This window comes from Capsicum annuum, chromosome 4 (genome assembly GCF_002878395.1).
Source record: "Capsicum annuum cultivar UCD-10X-F1 chromosome 4, UCD10Xv1.1, whole genome shotgun sequence".
Taxonomy (NCBI): domain Eukaryota; kingdom Viridiplantae; phylum Streptophyta; class Magnoliopsida; order Solanales; family Solanaceae; genus Capsicum; species Capsicum annuum.
This window is the reverse complement of record NC_061114.1, coordinates 220,597,168-220,616,861: the sequence shown is the minus strand read 5'-3', so window position 1 is coordinate 220,616,861 and position 19,694 is coordinate 220,597,168. Positions and strand designations below refer to the sequence as shown.

The 19,694-nt window shown below is 30.5% G+C and overlaps 1 long non-coding RNA gene across 1 annotated transcript; it reads right to left on the bottom strand.

Moving 5' to 3' along the window:
- Positions 1 to 5,465: 5,465 nt before the first annotated feature.
- On the bottom strand, positions 5,466 to 6,789 carry LOC107869464. The gene is made up of 3 exons (XR_001673812.2): positions 6,576 to 6,789; positions 6,105 to 6,181; positions 5,466 to 5,926 (listed from the first exon to the last, which is right to left on the bottom strand). It is a non-coding gene; the product is annotated as an uncharacterized LOC107869464 (long non-coding RNA).
- Between the last annotated feature and the right edge of the window lie 12,905 nt (positions 6,790 to 19,694).

Sequence of the window (19,694 nt, the reverse complement as noted above, 5' to 3'; positions counted from 1 at the left end):
TTTAGTGTGAGAGAATAAGCTTGAGATGAAACTTTTCTTTTCTTTTTACATATTTACATTATATTAGTGAGAGGTTTCTTTTGTTTCACAAGTTGGTTAATTCGAATTTTATGGACCACCCAAAAATGTGAAATTTATTTTTATTAATTTATGAAATGTAGAAAGTTTCACACAATTAATTGGTTAAAACTTACACGCACCTAATGTATACACCAAACTAATATTTTTTACCACAGTTAAGCAATTAAATCAAGTAAAATATATGTTAATTAATCATGATTAAGTAACATGAGTTTTAAATTCAAACACATGGTATGTATGTATTGGTCTGGTGTATACACCATTTGCGTGTAAGTTTTAACCCAATTAATGTGTGACATATGGAAGGAAAAAAAATTAAATGAGATGGTGACACCAGGCAGAATGGTAGGCAAGATGGTCCACTATTATAAGATATGATTAACCAAAAGAAAGAGGATAAGAATCTGCACATGACTTTCACATGAGAGAGTGTCCCCCCATGGACCATTTCCACTTTCCTGTTTAATTTTGGGCTGTATTTTTAAACCCATTTTTGTTTTTTTCTCTTAACTTATATTTTGGTATGAAAAGTTTGCATCTTTCATTAAAAAAATAAAACAAAAGGACATAAAGTCGTGGTCCTAGTGCAAAACAAAGTATCAGTCCTTGTTAGAATTTTGAAATAGGAACAAAAATGATAGTAGTTGTTTGAGAACGGTTTATTTTTGTTCTACATATAAAAAGGACCTGGCTTATCAAGACTTGAACGGATAAAATTATACTACTATTATGAGCTGCCAATTCAATTTCGTGTGGGATTGTAACAAGAAACATAGCTGTGAAAATTGTTTCTTGAGTCGAGAATTTGCAAAATTATATTGGTACTTGGTGTGTGAATTGTATAATACAATATTGGATTTGAGAGAATTTGTGTAGTGCCCACTATTCGTTTTGTTGTTTTGTAGTATCCAGAAGTTTGAATGGTCCACAATTTAATCCAATTCAATCACTTTGAATGGTACTTCTTATGGACTTTTGTGACCCCAAAATGGCCTTCCTATTTATTTTTCTTTCTGACGTTATTAGCAAGCATTTTCATAGCCAATCACATAACACCCTAGATACGACTATTTTTTTTTTTGTAAGAACGGGTGTGTAACGCGTGGAGTGAGATCACTGTAATAACATTTTTAATAAGCGTCGAGATTATAACTTGAGTCAAAACTATCATCAACCTAGTGCCATGAGCTATCTGGGATCGATTCCCCCATGCCATGAGCCTGTCGCACGGGGTTTATCTAGTGCGGTTTATATCTCCTGTGTGATTTACAAGCTATTGCACAGTTAGGGGTTTACCCAGTGCGCACCACTGGTAGCGGCTGCGGGTGTTCCTGGATTCCAAAAAGAACTATCATCAACAAACTCCATCTTTACCAGCAACCTCAAACTTTCATTCGAGAATCAAACTTGAAAACATCATGGAATTTTCTCATATAACATTCATTCATTGCGATTTTTTCATACTTAGAAATTTCATGTTAATTGCTTGAACAAACGTCTAGTTTCTATTAATAAAAATCTTTCTAATCAAAGAAAACGTTACTATGTTGAAGATTTTATTTCAATTTTAAAGATTAAAGTAGTGAGCCTTTCTTTGTCATGATCGAGCATTTGAAATTTGTGATTTTTTTAGAAAAATAATTTTTTTTTCAAACTTGTTTTTTCATTCTCAAATATAAATAACTCAACATGGATGAAATGAAATGAAATGATATAACCATAAGTTTAACAAGATACATAAATTCATTATGTATAAGTTTGCACAAACAGTCCACAAAATAAGTGAATAATTGCCAATCAATGTTGAAATAAGTTAGGCTTAGGGATATAACTCGTAAGACGTTTGGCGATTTGGGTTACTTATTATATATTATATTAATACTGAATATATATATATATATATATATATATATATAATATTATATAATTTTGGTTTTTCGATTTAATCGATTTTTTTTTTTTTTGAAAAAAAACAAAAATCAAACTGTTTAACCAAATTTCTAAAATTTGAAATCGAAATCGATCCGAAAATTTGAAGAACCAAAAAAAATTAAACTTTCGATTTATTTTTTCGGTTTGAACCAAAATATGCCCATTCCTATCCAAAAGACAGATTGCAAAATTTGGAAAAGATTAAAAAATGTCCTTCAATTATTCAAAATTAATAATATTTATTTGTTAAATATAGGTCAAATATATCTTTAAGCTTTTCATAATTAGAGTTAGAAATAAGAATAAGAGGATAAACTTTAAAAAACAACCATCGTTCACATGGCAGGCTAAAATAAAAGACGAAGAGGTGGCTAGGCACTTGACTACTATGATTCTCTGGTCTCAAATTCTCATTATGAATGTCGGCCTAATGATTAGGCCCATACTTCCTACGTTTTAATCTGTAGATGGACATATGAAGCCCACTAGGTCTAAGGGTGTACAAAAATAGCCGTTTCACATGCTCAATTTAACTAAATTTTTAATTTTTCGATTGTTCTTTTATTAGTACCTTTTTTTTTTTTAAAATTATGACTATATATAATATATTAAGAAGTATTTTGAAAATTATTTTGTCAAAATATTTCATGAATCAATTTAGGCTACGTTTACCGATCAGCCCAAGTTTTTATGAGCTGAAATGGGCGAAACAACGATCGGGCTAAACCTAATCGGGTCGACCGAATCATATTTTCATAGGCTACCCCCTCCCGTTACATACTTGGATCTATTTTTATGTTATTAACTATTCTTTTGATTCTTCTTCAAACAGGAACAATCGATTTTACAAATATCATTAACCACAAAATTTAGTAAACGACACCAATTCTTTCTATGAACTGCTTCTTTCGCCATCAAAGTCTCTATGATATCAGTTCATATTTAGTTACCCGAAGATCAATTGATGACTGTGAGTTCTTAAGTGTCTGGATAGCCCATGGCCTCAGACTTAGGGCCTGCACAAGGGCCCATGTCAAAAGTGCGGCCTATTTGGACATCCCTACTTAATCTGTACATGTTTCCTAAACTTTTGTTATATATATTCGGGTAAAATTCAGAAATAACATACTTAACCCTTTAATTATGAGATTCATAGTAACACTTTCATAATTGCATATTATAGCAACTTTTGATATGTATTTTTGCAAAGTGTTGCTATAAAAATACAAATACAATTGTTTTTACTGCATTAATTATCTGATCTAAATATGGTAATAATTTCATAAATTAACAATTAAAGATTACAATCCCATTAAAAGCTCACTAATTACCTTTTTTCCGTTACCTTCCAACAACCCTATTCAAATTCAGAAAAAAATTTTGTATTATCCACTCGCCATATGCGTGATTATTCTTCTTCTTCTTCAAAGAAAAAAAAAATTCAATTCAATTTTCCAGTTGCTAAACGCATGATCCTTAAAAAGGAAATCAATTCAAATTTTTGTTGAAACTTCAAATTCGCTGTAAGTGAACAATCAAATTCAATTGTACTTGTTGATGTTCCAAAAAAAATTTCATAAAGTTCAACTATCAACATTACCTTGTTCTCGATAACACTTTGGAATTCAATTATCTTCTACGAATTAGTGCTTAAGTGCTGTTTCAGATATTACCATATTTTTTTTTGAGCATATTTTGTTTTTGCCGATCGTTTTTTTCAATTACTCAATTTGTGATGCATCGTAGATTTATTTACTGATGCTCCTATCTAGTTTTTTGTTGTCGCCGTTAAATTTTGTATGAATAATTTCTAAACGAATTTCTAGTTATAAGCAATGAAGGAGTAAATTCAACATATATTACAAAACCTTCAGAATTCAATTATTTGTTGCCAAATTTCAGTTTAGAAGTTGTTTCAGGTATTAAAATTTCACTGTTCGACTATTTATTTGATGATCGTTTGTTGTTATTTTGATCGGTTTAACAATTGAACAGATTGTGAAGCTTTCTAGAATCTCGATTATGAACATAATTTAAACAAATTTTGATTTGAATTTTATTCAATTATTTTCTGAAATTCTAGATCAATGAATGATCGAATTCAGCTGTTGGATGTGATGAAATTCTATTAACACATATCAAAATATAAATTAGGCATGCTCCCAGATGTATTTTTTTGTGTTTAATGTTAAAACTGCATATGTATTTTTGCTATACTTAGTGTTACACTGCATATGTATTTTTGGTTTGTTTGTCGGAATTTCAGAATATAACTGTATATGTGAAAATATATGTTATACGTGTTTTACTTCTGTTCGATTCAGTAGTTTCTGTATTTGGTTGAAAACTTTTGCTGTGTTTGTATTTTACTTTAAATAAATTTTATTTTAATGTATTTTTTGAACAAATTGTGAAGCTTTGTAGAATTTCAATTATGAACATAATTTAAACAAATTTCTATTTGAATTTTATTCAATTATATTCTGAAATCCTAGATCAATGAATGATCGAATTTAGTTGTTGAATGTGATGAAATTCTGTTGACCCATATCAAAATACAAATTAGGTATTCTCCCAGATGAATGAGACGTCTATAACAATTGTACTGCCACCAAAGTACAAACGCCCTCCTGGAAGACCTCCTACAAAGAAGGATCGTGGAAAATCGAGTCGAGATATGTTTGGAAAGAAGAACATCAACTCATGCACTGGATGTGGGGCTAAGGGTCACAACAGACATTCTTGTAGGAAATATCATAAATGATATATTTTTTCTTCTGTATTATTTTTTAATACTTTCTTCTGCACTTTTTATAATAATGAACTCATTTTTATGGTTCTAAATATTTATTTAGCATTTGCGATCTAAGCACTGTTTAATATGAATGTTGCATTTGTATATAATGCAAAATCTGAACACTGCTTATGTATTTTGAATCTACATATCATATGTATTTTGAACACTGTATATGTATTTTTAGTACAAATTTAGTAACTTTGGTTAACCTCATATGAATGTTAGCTTTAGAATGAAGAAAAATTAAAATAAATATGATGTATATTGCATATGTATTTTTAATGCAGTTTTATATGATTTTAATAAAATTTTAAAATAGATTAATTTCATGCATTTTTCTAAATTAGTTAGTTTGAATCACCTCATATTTATTTTGAAACTATTGAACAAAGGATAAATACATATGATATGTTCTGTATATGTATTTATTTAATGCAAAATCTGAACACTGTATATGTATTTTTGATCTCTAAATCTCACAGCAAAAAATAAAAACTGCATAAAATACTTAAATGAATTTCTTTCATTCAATTCACAAACTTAAAGCTGAATTCATCTCATAAGTATTTTGAAGTAAATGAACACAAATTAGAATATATATGAAGGTAAGTGCATATGTATTTGTATCGAAAATTTCAAGACTGCACATGTATTTCAGAGGTCAATCGCACTGCAACCAATATTATTGAACACTAGAGTAAAACACATAGTACAAAATTGTTGAAAACATATTCAACTTATACAAAAGAAATGAATTACTTTCATTCACTTCAAAATAAGTAACATTTAAACACTTCAAAACATGAAATAAGTTTGTACAAAAAAAAAAAAAACAACATCCATACAGCAGTTTGTCGACTATCCAATGTAATAAATTCAACAATCATCATATTTCTAAAACTTTAGTGACACTAGTTATTCGGTTTTCCCTGTCAGGCCTCAAGGGTGCTTCGACATCGCTATGAGCATTTGCTTCTTGTTTTCTCATGCCATATATAGTCCTACAATAGTGCAGCATAACATGTACGAAGTGTGTTGGGGTTGAACTTAATCAAAGGAACTCTTTTACCATAAGAAAGACACTCTACGTATGTTACCATATACAGACCACAGTCCCTACAAAAAAAAAAATTGAATAATAAAATTTAATTTCTACAAACGATATTGATAAATGTATATTAAAGTACTTACAAACTTTCACTTGATTGTTGAACCAATTCATCTGCAAATAACACATCAAAAAGATCTGACAAGTTTTTATTTTTGTATATTGAATGGTTATGAAGATCAATACCTTTCTTTTCGTAGAAATTACAATCTTGAGACACAATGAGATAATCTCAGCTAATTTTTGTATCTCAGCCAGAACAACTGCATAGTGACCAGAGAATTCATATGAATTATATAAGAATATGCACCTCTCGGAGAATGATAAAATTGCGAGAACCCAATGATGTTTCTCAAATTTAACAAAAAAAAAAAATCTTGTAAAACTGTAAAAAAAAATAACAAAACACATTAAAACTACACCTTAAACTATATAAATCAACAAAATACAACCAACACATCATAAAATACATATAACATGTATATGTATTTTTAACAGAACAAATCACCTCACTGCAATTCCTAAATACATATCAGGAGAAACATAAAATATATATCAACTCACTGAAAAAATACATATTACCCCAATTGATAAAGCTTTACAGAAATCTCTAAATATATAATAGTAAATAAAAATACATATACAACAAAAAAATACCTCTTCCTCCATATCTTCTTCAGATTCATTAGCACAAAGAGTTTTCAACATCGTCATCAACATTGTTTGACTTTTCAATTTCTTTTGCTTTTCTTTTCTTCTCATATTTTTTTTAATTTGTTCGTCTTTTGGAGAAGAAACTTTTTTCAACCACTTTTTTCTTCAAAATATCAGTTATCTTCGAAAAAATTCAACCAACAAAAACAACAAATCAACCCAAAATCATCTACAATATTCATTCAACTCCGATTATCCTCCATTTATTGCAACAAAATAAAACCCAGTTTCAATTCTCATCCAAAATTTAATTTTTTCAACTATATCAACTCATAAAACATCAAATTTAACTGAAAAACAAACAAAATAAAATTTAGCAAATTTGATGACCTTGATTCTCTGTTAATAACTACAAAAATCAAAACCTTAAAGATGAAATGGAGAAATTGTTTACAGTACAAAATTTTTTAAAAAAAATATATTGAGAAATTGATAACATGCAATAACTGAATTAATTATTTACCTGAAATTGTGGAACAATAATCGTGAAAAAGACGTTAAGAAGGAAAAATTTTGAAAGAGAAAATATGATAAGAAGCATGAAAAATGGTAAAGTATAAAGCAATTAAAGAAAGAGAAAGTTTTAAGCGTAAATAATGGAACCTGCTTTTAAGATGCGGTAATTGTGGTCCCCCACTTAAAATAATGCTACACAAGGTAATTAGGAAAAAGTGTTGCTATTTTTTATAATTTAGTACTTAAGTATGCTAACATATGTATTTTTCCCTATATATTCACTTGAGACGTAGAAGTTAGACTTGACGAAATCAAATTTCAGATAGAATATCTGAAGTCCGTAAGAATGAACTTCCATCAATTTTATTTGATGCTTTGACAAAATTGTTGGATTTGTAGTAATTTATGTTTGAAGTTTAATCATATGTGCATGAATTTTAAAACAAAATAGCGCGAGTTTGTTAAAAATAATTGAACTTCGGATAAAAGTATAAACTTCAGACATTGTAATTTGTTATTGAAATTAGATTTTGTCAAAACAAACTTCCTATAAGCCTGATATTATCCCAAAGTAACTACACATGGAGCAAAACTAAAATAAAATAAAATAAAATAAAATAAAATAAAATAAAATAAAAGCGGACACAAGTTAAAACCTTGCATTTTTGACCTTTCAAGTTTAGACAATATCTGTGGGCTACAAGTTAGCAAAGTCCTCACTTCTGAGCTGAAATAAGATGATATTTGACTCTTTGTTTGTTAACACTCCGTCTGTCGCAAAATAGTTAATTTTTGTTGACTTTAAAATTTTAAAAAAATATTTATTATAAGTTTATTTTAACAAATTAGTCTTATAAATTATGTTTTAAAAATATAAATTTGAGTATATACACTTTGTTTAAGCATTTAATGATAGGTGTAATATTGAAAGAACATAATAAAGTTCTCTTGGTAAATAAACTGAAACAAATATTTTTAGAAAGAGGTCAACAATTGTGAAATGAACGAAGTATGTGTTGACTTTTTTTTAAAGACTTCTTGAAGAGTCAAATTGGCCAAATTTAAAGTTATTACTACTTTAAGACCTATAATTTGTCATAGTATTGGACACCTAATTTGGAGTTTCCATTCATACAAAATTTAAGATCATTTGACCTTCGAGAAGTACTTAAGGGGACATTAAAATGGATTGACTATGAACAACAGCATAAAACCCAGTGGATCAAACTAACAAGTATCTTTTGGACTGAAGGTACAAAGAAGCATTTGAATGGTCATGAGTTTAACTAAGAAAAAGTATTGGTTTCCCTGTCTGAAAGAAGTTTGTAAAAGAAAAAAGGAAAAATAGAAAAAAAAGTTGATAGTTGTCACCAACAAAGGGAACGGGGAGAGTAAGCTACAAGAAGAAAATATAAGAAAATTGCAGCTGTAAATTGCTACAAAAAAACTGCAGGAAAGGGAAAAGCAAAAACTATCTTTTTGTTTTCTATTGTTGGATGGTCCATTACATAGGCTATACATATGTATATATATATTGTGTGTGTAGGGATTACAAACCACAAAATAAGCAAAATATCTCACACGGGTACATATGTGGCTAACTAAACACCACTCATTTTAAATCAAACAACTTGTCTACAACAAAAATATCTAATATCTAGGAGTTTCTAGAGAAATCTTATTTCCGAACACTCCTCCTTAATATTTTTTAATGAAACTCCCTGCAACGCCCTTTGAAACTCAAACATATTGGTGGGAAGAGCCTTGGTTAGAATATCGGCTGGTTGTTCTTCACTTCTGCAATGCACCAGCTTAACTTCGTCATTCTTCTCGACATCTCGTAAAGCATGAAATCTGATGTTGATATGCTTCGTCCTTTCGTGTTGTACTGGATTTTCAACCATAGCAATGGCTGATTTATTGCCCATATAGATCGTTGTTGGTTCTTTTGGCAAAAGATCCAAAGCAAACAAGATTTTTGTCAATCAAATTCCTTGATTTGTAGCAGATGCAACAGCCACACACTGGGTTTTTGGTGAAGATTGAACTACGATATCCTGCTTCTTTGTGCTCCAAGAAAAAAATGCATGAACCAAATGAAAAAGAGAATCTAGATGTGCTTTTAGAATCGTTCAAACATCCACCCCAGTCACTATCTAAATAGCCAATAAGAACTTCATTCTCCACACTTCTATACCAAATGTCATAATCAGTTGTCCCTCTAATATATCTCAACACCCTTTTAGAAGCTCCAAGATGCTTGGGGCTAGGACATTGCATATATCGGAACAGTAGACTAGTAACAAATATCACATCTGGCCTGGTAGAAGTCAGATACAACAAGCTTCCAATAAGGCTCCTATAAAGTTTTGAATCTGTCCGCTCATCTCCATCATCCTTCATTAACTTTTCCTTCACAACAAGTGGAGTTGCAACAGGTTTGTACTTATCAAGTTTGAACCTTTTTAAGAGATTCAAGTCATACCTTTTTTGGGACAAGAAAATTTCTTCAGAAGATTGAGAAATCTCCATTCCCAAGAAGAACTTCATCTCTCCTAAATCATACATTTTAAAAACTTTTAGCATCGCATTTTTAACCTCTTGAACCGCAAGAGAATTTTCACTTGTGATCATCAAATCATTAACATAAATGGACATCACAATCAATCTCCCATCAGTATGCCTTTTGAAGTATAAAGTAGGATCATTTAGGCTTCTATTGAAGCCTTGAGACAGCAAATAAGTATACTGTCTACTATACCAAGCTCTCGGAGCTTGTTTAAATCCATAGAAAGCCTTTTTAAGCTTATACATCTTGTCTTCTTCACCTGCAACTATAAAACCTTCAGGTTGTTCAACATAAATATCTTCTTCAAGAAATCCATTTAGAAATGCAGATTTGACATCTAAATGGTAGATTTTTCAATTGGATTGTGCTGCAAGAATGACTAGAAATCTTACTATTTTATGCCTCGCGACAGGAGCAAACGTATCTACAATGTCCACTCCAAGCTGATGGGAATAACCTTTAACTACGATTCTGGATTTATGTTTGAAGATAGAGTCATCTGGATTGAACTTCGATCTATAGATCTATTTGACACCAATGATGTTCTTTTGTTCGGGCCTATCAACCAGCTCCCAAGTATTATTTTTATTAATCATGGCAAACTCCTCCTTCATTGTAGAAATCCAAGCTTCATGACCTGTTTCTACTTCAAAAGAAGATGATTCCACAAGAGCAAAATTGGATTGCTCATAAACTTCAGCTAGTGACTTGGTCTTCAAAAAAGGAGAATCTGAAGTAAATTGAACATCTGAATTATTCTCTTTTCTAGCAATAGGGTTGGAAGAAATACCACTCGTCTGCGGATCTAGAGCTGCAACCGAAGTACTCTAATTTTGGTTCTTTATAACAATATCTTGATCCCAATCATAGTGGCTAGACTCGTCCACTACAAGATCTCTACTGATAAGCACCTTCTTGTACTAATATTATACACTTTGTACCCTTTTGTAGTTGTCCTATAGCCCAACAAAATACAAAGTTCTGCCTTGTTGTCCAATTTGCCTCTTTTAACATCTGAAACATGAGCACTAACACACAGACCTAAATACTTTCAAGTGTTTTGCAGATGGCTTTATACCTTTCCATGCTTCAAATGGTGTCTAATCTTGAAGTGCTCTAGTTGGTAATCTGTTCAGCAAATAGACTACAGTAATAACTACCTTAGCCCAAAAATATTTGGGCATCTTATTTTCTGCCAACATGTATCTCGCCATCTCCATCACTGTTATTTTCTTCCTCTCAGTAACCGCATTCTGTTCTGGAGTGTAGCTAACAGTAAATTGTTGTTGAATACCCAAGTATTTATAATACTTGTTGAACTGATGCGAAGTATATTCAATTCCATTATCTAACTTAATATACTTCAATCGGCATCCACTCTCCCTTTCTACCATAGCCTTGAATTCCTTGAAAACAGAAAACACTTGAACTTTGCTACTTAGAAAATAAACTCATGTCATTCAAGTTAGATCATCTGTAAAGAAAATAAAGTATTTATTCCCATTCAAAGAATCCGTCCTCATTGGTCCATATAAATCTGTATGAACCAACTCTAGCTTTTCCTTCGCTCTCCAAAGACTTCCTTTAGGAAAAGGCCGTCTATAAAATTTACCAAACTGACATGACTCACAAACATCTTGGCACATGTCAATTTTGGATACACCAAGCATCATACCCTTGGATTGCATATACACCAATGAACTAAGGTTTTAATGACTAAACCTTTTGTGTCAAAGCCAAGTATCACTTATTTCACCATTGAAAGAGCAATTTTCAATAGAATAGCATAAAATTGAAAAAGAATTACCAATCATGCTAATTTTAGGTACTTCACATCCGTTAGGATCATAAATGACATATTTTTTATCCTTAAAATTAAGTGAATAATTATTATGAAGCAACTGAGCAACACTCAATAAGTTTTGGGCCAAGCTTGGCACAAAAAGAACATCATTTATGATTTTCATACCTTCATCCGTAGAAAATTTCATTTACCCTCTTCCTTGAGCTTGCACCAGTGCACCATCTCCAAGTTTCACTTTGGTCCTATCAGATCTGTCCAAGCTAACAATCAGATTTTCATCAATCGTCATGTGTCTGGTGCACGCACTATCGACACACCAATTATATCAATCAATATGTGATGTGTGCAAAGCCATGAATACATCATCCTCTATTTTTTCAACTTGGTGATCTTCTGCGAAGTTTACTTGTTGGAAAGTAGTCAAGTCACAAAACTCTTCAATAACTGAGATTTTTTATTTAAACTTGTCTGGAAGGCTGACCATGATCATCTCTATAACTTTCTGATCTGGAAAGTTTTCACCAAGTATTCTTATTTGGTTCACAATATCCATCATCTTGGAAGAGAATTCTTTCACACTATCTGAGTCCTTCATCTTCAAGAGCTCAACCTCCCCTCTTCAAGGTTAAGATCTTGACAGACTTCACTTTGTTGCTACCTTCAAACTCCTCCTTCAGCTTATCCTAGACTTCTTTTCTTGTCTCATAAGCCATAATCCTTGTAAATATCACTTCCGTAAGACTTGAATGTAAGCAAGTAAGAGCTCTTGGAGATCTAGTCACCAACTCATCTTACTTTTTTATTTCATTGAGAGTTGGATTGTCTCTCAATGGCTGGACAACAGGTTTTCCTCTCTCAACGACATCCTATAAGTTGAGTGCCTTCAAATAAGCCTTCATTTTGATAGCCTAAATATGATAATTCTCGCTAGAAAAGATCGGAGGACCCATCGTTGGTTGATTTTCTGGTGCCATGTTTTCCAGCAAACAGATCCAAGAAAAGAACCAGCTATAAGATTAGTCCATTAGCAAAATCATATTCAGATCACGTAAGAAATAGGCTCTGATACCATGTCACAAACAAAAAAAACGGGGAGAGTAAGGCTACAAAGAGAAAATATGAGGAAACTGCAACTGTAAATTGTTACAAAGAAACTACAGGGAAGGAAAAAGCTGAAACTTTCTTTTTGCTTTCTATTTTCTGGATGGTCCATTACATAGGCTATACATATGTATATATATGCTATACATATGTATAAATAGTGTGTGTGTGTGTGAGGATTACAAACACAAAATAAGCAAAATATTTCACACAATTCTAGGTGCATATGTGGCTAACTAAACACCACTTATTTTAAACCAAACAACTTGTCTACTATAAAAATATCTGATATCTAAGAGTTTTGACTACAAAAATATCTAATATCTAGGAGTTTCTAGAGAAATTTTATTTCCTAATAATAGTTTTTATTATTTTTGTTCGATAACTGTTGATGTAATATTGTTAATTCTGACAATGTCGGAAAAAAGGTGAATTTTAAAAAATTTGAAAGACTTTTTTATTTATAACAGGAGTTGTTTGGTTGAACTTTAGATCCAATGCAATAGTCCTATTTTAGGGCATCTGCATCTCAATAAAATTAGAGGTCTAAAATAAAACTTTAATAATAGATCTTAAATATATAGATCTAGATACAAGATAATATTGTAATAATGTAGAGTCATCATTTTTGTTCCTCCATATTAGTTATTTTTTATTTAGTATTTTTAAAAGACACCAATCTTTAACTTCACATATTAATATGATTATTAATAAAAGTAAGAGTTAATTCTAGTTAATAAGATGGTAGTTATTTGTTTGTAATATATAAAAGGAAAAAAACATCATTTCCACCTTAAACTATACCCGAAAAGTCGAAGCCACACCTAAACTATATTAGTGACCTATTACACACCTAAATAAACTATAAAAAAGTGAAACTATTTACACCCTGTCAGGCTACCACCACTTGCATGTGGTGTAGTGTTTTACATGCGCTGCCACGTCAGCACCATGTCAGTAAAAAAGATCACTTTTTTATAGTTAAGGTGTGTAATAGGTTACTTATATAGTTTAGGTGTGGATTTGACTTTTCGACTATAGTTTGAGGTGGAAACGATACCTTTTCCATTAATGTTTTTAGCCGTTTACTTTTTTTATTTAATAGGCTGAATGCGCCTAAAATAAGTGTAACACACGCGCCTTAGAATGGAGGTCGCGGGGAGGTAATAATATCAGTTTTATATAGTTAATATGTGTAATAGGTCACTTATATAATTTAGGTATGGCTTAGACTTTTCTTGCATAGTATGGGGTGGAAATGATGCCTTTTTTCATATATTAAATTGGATGTTATTGTTCAAACTTTATTTATTAATATGAAGTTTGAATTGCTTAATTCATAATTCTACAATATTTCTGATAAAAAATAAATATCTTTTTCTCTCTTTATTTCTATTTTTAAATAAACTTTTTAAATTTATTTCACAATCTTTATTATTATTTAAGTGAAGTTAAAATCATAATATTTACTATTAAAATTTTTTTGACCTTAAATTTTAAGAACCTAAAACTAATGCTTTACTAGTGTTACCCTTTAATCACCCCTACCTCATAACCCTAATGATTAGTCGATATAGAATCAACGGGTGATGCTTAGTTACAACTTCGAATCCGTTATTATATGTGCACCCCCACCCTCCTCCACACACAGAAACACACCTCTTCTTCCGGTTTCACTTTCCCTTGGCATGTTATCTTCCTTTTTATTGCATTTCTTCATTAGTTTCATCATTTGTCCTAGGAAAACATAAAGATGTAAATCTTGTGTTTCAAATGAAATTAACTAGGTAGATGCTTTATGATATCACACAAATAGTCGTATCATTTTAATTTTAACTTCTATTTCTCGGTATAATTATTGATTCCCCATCTTATTAAATATTCTTTCTACTGTATCTCAAATAAACTGTTTAAAGTAATTTTATTCATCCTGCTTGAATATTTCAATATCCACTTGTCTCAATGATCTTTAAAATCCCTTCAATAAAGCAACGTATCCATTTATTCTTCACACTATCATTCGTATTTAATTTAATCTCTTCCTTTTTTGCACAAGGAAAGACGAAGTTATTGAATTGACTTTTTTTTTTTTTGGACTTAGAGATCTACTTAGGAAACACTTTATCAATTTCTTTAATATAATAAGTTCATCAAATTACGACAACTACAAAGTGACATCATCATTATTTGAAGTCCAATATTACTCTAAATATTAATTTTCAAACTAAGATAAAGCTACCTAGATTAGAATGAGAATTCAAATATAAGAACAAGTAATACGACATAATCAAAGTGCTCCTTCAGTGTCAACATAATAATTATTTTTTGGAACCCAAGGAAATCAGAAAAGTACTAGAGATAAGTCCGCTGCTCCACAATAGTTCGTAAATCATATTGATTTCAATAAATTTTAATTCATAAAAAATAAATATCATCCACAAACAACAATATAAAAACACATAAATTTTTATTGATAAAATAATATGACTATAATTTTGTTCGAAAATCTGAATTTGATATGAATTTTCTCATGAAAGGTAAATTTGTGGATCTTATTGATGTATTTGATTATTAAAAAGAGAAACTTTTGATCACATTGTGATATTCCATGAGTTTATGAAATTATCGAGAGATGGTTGATCTTTTTACGAATATCTGATGAATTTGTGGATGTTGAAGACACTCTTTAAGGAAGTATTTGTCCCTTCGTATAGGCGTAATTTATTAGGGTTTAAAGTATATTAATCGCCAAGCTAGGTTTAGGGTATCATAGCCTTCATGAACTCCAACAAATTAGATTCTTCTTATAGAGTCCACAAAATTTCAATATACGTACAAAAAGATATGCATTGCACTAGACCAGTTGCAATGAGTTCATCTGACAAGACATTGACGAGAAGAATCGATCTCCAATCCACACTGTGGAATAACACAAGGTGCATCTAACTTAGTAAGGGGTCGTTTGGTGGGAAAAGGGTTATCTCGAAATAATTAATTTCGAAATTAGTTATCCAATAATGTATATGGGATAACTTATTCCATCACTATGGTATAAACGGTGGAATAAAGAGTCTCGATACTAACAAATACCTCACATCAAATATAAAATAAAATAATTTTTTAATTTATTTCGAGACTATTTATTCTTTATATCTGAGATCCACCAAACGAGCAAGAGTTACGGATGTCAGATGATTATAGCGTACACCCTTTCCACGTTTTTGAAGTGTTTGTTGAAATCCATTAACGTGGAATTTACAACACCATATTTAACTAATGGACGTGTGGCCTTACCATCTTAAGTACTTATTTTGTCTTGTCAATTTGACATAAATTCCCCACCACTCTCTCCACTTTTACACTAGAAATATATATATATATAGGACTCCATTATGATAAAAGTTTAAAGACATAAAAATCCCAGTAGGGACAAATAAAATTGGGATTGTATAGGACATGAAGCATGTGGAGAGTGAGGCATTATTTTGATGATGTGTAAACTTTTGCTTTTCAATAATACAAGAAAAAAATATGTTTAAATTTTTTTGGAAAAAAGCTTTTAAAAGTCTTCCTTTCAAATTCCATTGCTTTATTTGACAACCGTTATCTAGTTCTTCATTTCACGCAACAATATACGGCTCAATCAAAAAAGTTACCACCAGCGAATATAGTGTAGTGAATGGAGGTATTTTTTGGTCTCGATATCGAGTGTTGGGCATGAAAAATTTCTTGATAGGAATCACTTCCTTCAAATAAACACTAACGACACAAATTTGATTTAATCGGACTTTAATGTAGATATTGTACACTAAATACGATACCAAAAAAGGTCAAAATAAGAAATTAATCCTTTGGTACGAGGAATAAGGAAATATAATCTAGGAATAAGATGTTAAATTATTTTATCTTGCGTTTGATTAGGAGTATCAGCTAATTTCAAAAATTTTATCCCGTCATTTACCGTATAACAATAAAATGAGTTTCCCCATTTATATTCTGAGATAACTTATTTAGAGCCGATCGGTGATGGAATGTCGTGGAGTTAAACTCTTATTATTTTAAAACTTATATAAATCCTAATAAGTTTACCCCTAACTACTCTCTATTTCTACTTTTTTACAAAAAAAATTACAAGTAAACCTTTACTTTGCAATTTTCGGATATATAATTAGCATCTGAATACATAATTTTGATTATTGAGATACATTTGTTTCTGAAACTATTTGGTCGAGATATATAATATTTTAACTAGACTAAAGGGAGATACACAATTAAAATTATGTAACCAAAAATTTATGAATTTGTGAATGTATCCGGCTATTTTAAGAAAAAAAGAAATTTAGATAATTAACAAAAAGGATGAGAATTTTATATAATTTAGTAAAAATAAATTGTGGTGTTATGTAAATTTTATTACTTTGTTGCTTTAGTTGATTGCTATCAATACGGAATTTTATATACGTTAAAGGACTTTGAAATGCTAATGCACAAGAAAATAATAACACAAGAAATTTTAATAAAATACATAAACGGGACGAGAACAAACAGTGCAAGTATATTCATGTAAATAGTAAGTTGATACTTCCCCTATCTATTTTACATCTAATATTTTTCTTTCATGTCATTTAAGAAATATTAACTAAACGGTAATTTGATTATAGATCTTTATTTATTCTTTGATCTAAATTTAATACTACTCTTTTTTCTATCGTATCAATCTTTCATTAAACACGACAAATAAAATAGACCGGAGGGAGGGTAAAAACCTACTCGCACTCGATGTATATAGTAAATTAATGTAATTTATCATGATTAAGTGATTAAATAAAGTAAAATACATATTATTTAATTATAATCAAGTGATATGAACTCTAATATATTAACTTGATATATATACCGACTGCGAAAAAATCCGCCCCAACCCCACCCCCCAAGAGTTCTGCATAATGCCACTTACAAATTTTCAAATTGGGACCCTCAATTCGTTGGTTTTTGCTTATTGTCAATAGCTTCAAAAAGTAGTAGTAGTAATCTATTGTAGTAGTTTGCTTGTTTAAATCAAGCCGCTTTCCCCGCATTTGTTTATTCAAATTATGTATGTCTACTCAACTTGAACATGTTATGCCACAATTTAAGCTTTAAAATATGCTGCAATTTTTAATTTCAACTCCTTATACTATGATATTTGACGTTTATGAAATTGCTTAAACCACGCCATCATGGAATATGAGCATTTAAGAAATTGAAAAAGTAGTACTATAGCAAAATTATATCATGATATATATATATATATATTTCTAACTAAAGGCGGATGCAGATGTAGGCATCGAATTCATCTGAACTCAATATTCTTAACGCAAAAATAGATTTGATGTTAAGAACTTTAAAAGTTAAATTAATAAAAGTTAAATCTTTTATTCACCTCTGTCATGAAGGTCAAGCCTGAACCTAAGGAAGAAAGCTCACTCGGAAGCAAATTTTGACGGTTATTCTAAAGTACTCCCTCCGTTTCATAATAAATGAATTGTTGAATTCTGGCACACATATTAAGGAAAAAATATTAAAGACATAAATTTAACATAACTTTCCATTTTTACCCCAAAAAAGAAAAAATTTGACCTTGTAATACATTTTTAAAAGTTAATTGGTTGTCAAATCATTAGGACAAATTTGGAAAAAAATTCAATGATTCACTTATTTTAAAACATCAATAAATATCCCAACAATTCACTTATTCCGAAACGGAGGGAGTATCCAATTACATCTCAATGATATGACATTGATCACACCTACGACCAGAAGAAAGAAAATACCTAGCGCATAGGCCCCTCCATTGATCACAACAATTCTTTTTTGTATACGCTTGTCATATTTCTAATTTCGAAAACACGGTGAATACTCATGACACCCAATTTTTTAATTTATTTGTTTAAATACTTTAAAAAATGAAGATGACTTTTAAATTTTGTGGTCTTAGATTAGAGATCTGTAGAATATTGTACCAAATTATCTTTTAATCTCATAATCTTAAAAGGAAACCCTTGAAATCAAGTACAAGTCAATATAAAGAGACTACCAGATTCAAGATCAAGCTTGAAGGGCCTTGAATTTAAATTTGAAAAAGAACAATCCAACGATTCATAGAGATTGTAACACTCACATATTGAAATCAAATAATACGATTGTTGTGATATTTTCTTGTCCTGGTTATTATTTTCTCGGCACAAATTTTACTGTCTACAATAACATATGAAAAATTAGAACTAAAGAGTTACTCAAAACAAAAATATTATATATTAAAAGGATTACAAAAAATAAAATAAACAAATCAAAACGAAGGGAGTATGTTTTAGTTAAAGGGTGCAAGGATCCACAAACACATGTGTTTTATTAAAGAGTGGAAGGATTCACAAACATGTTCTTGATCTAGTATGGTTACAAAGATGATAAGAGATTGCAAATGTATGATGATCTAAAATAAAAAAATAGGAAGCACAGATACGTTTGATTGAAGTTTGATCTATTCACATGTCCAACGAAGATAGGTTAATAGAAGGGCCCAAAGAAAACACTAAATTCCAGATACGCATCAAGCTTCGTTCAACATACAGACATGTTTCCATAATTTTCAATTTATGTTCAATCAGTGATATAGACTTCTAATGTTAACACTATCCATGTGATGAAAAGACTTAAACACACATATATGCATGTAGCTATACAAATGTTACTTTCTTTAAATTGCTTATTAATAAATTTCGTGTAGAATCAAACTACATCAAATAAGTGAAACCTTTTAAAGCATATATACTATGAATCCTCTGTTTGAAGTGCAAATCAATACGCACTCCTTTATTTTATTTTTTCTCCTGTGTACTAGGACAAACAGGACAAACGATTAATATTATTTGAATTTTTCTCCTGTGTACTAGGACAAAAAGTACAAATAATTATACTATTTGAAGTTTAAAATTGATATTGAAAATTAATTTGCCGGTAGTTCGGCCAATAAAAAGGGGGTCAAAGTGAAAGGGTCATGTATCTCGTAAAATTAGTTAGCGGTAAAAAAGGAGAGGGGGAGGGGGGGGGGGGGGGGGTAGGGGGGGGGTTTCAAAATGTTGAAAACCGAAAT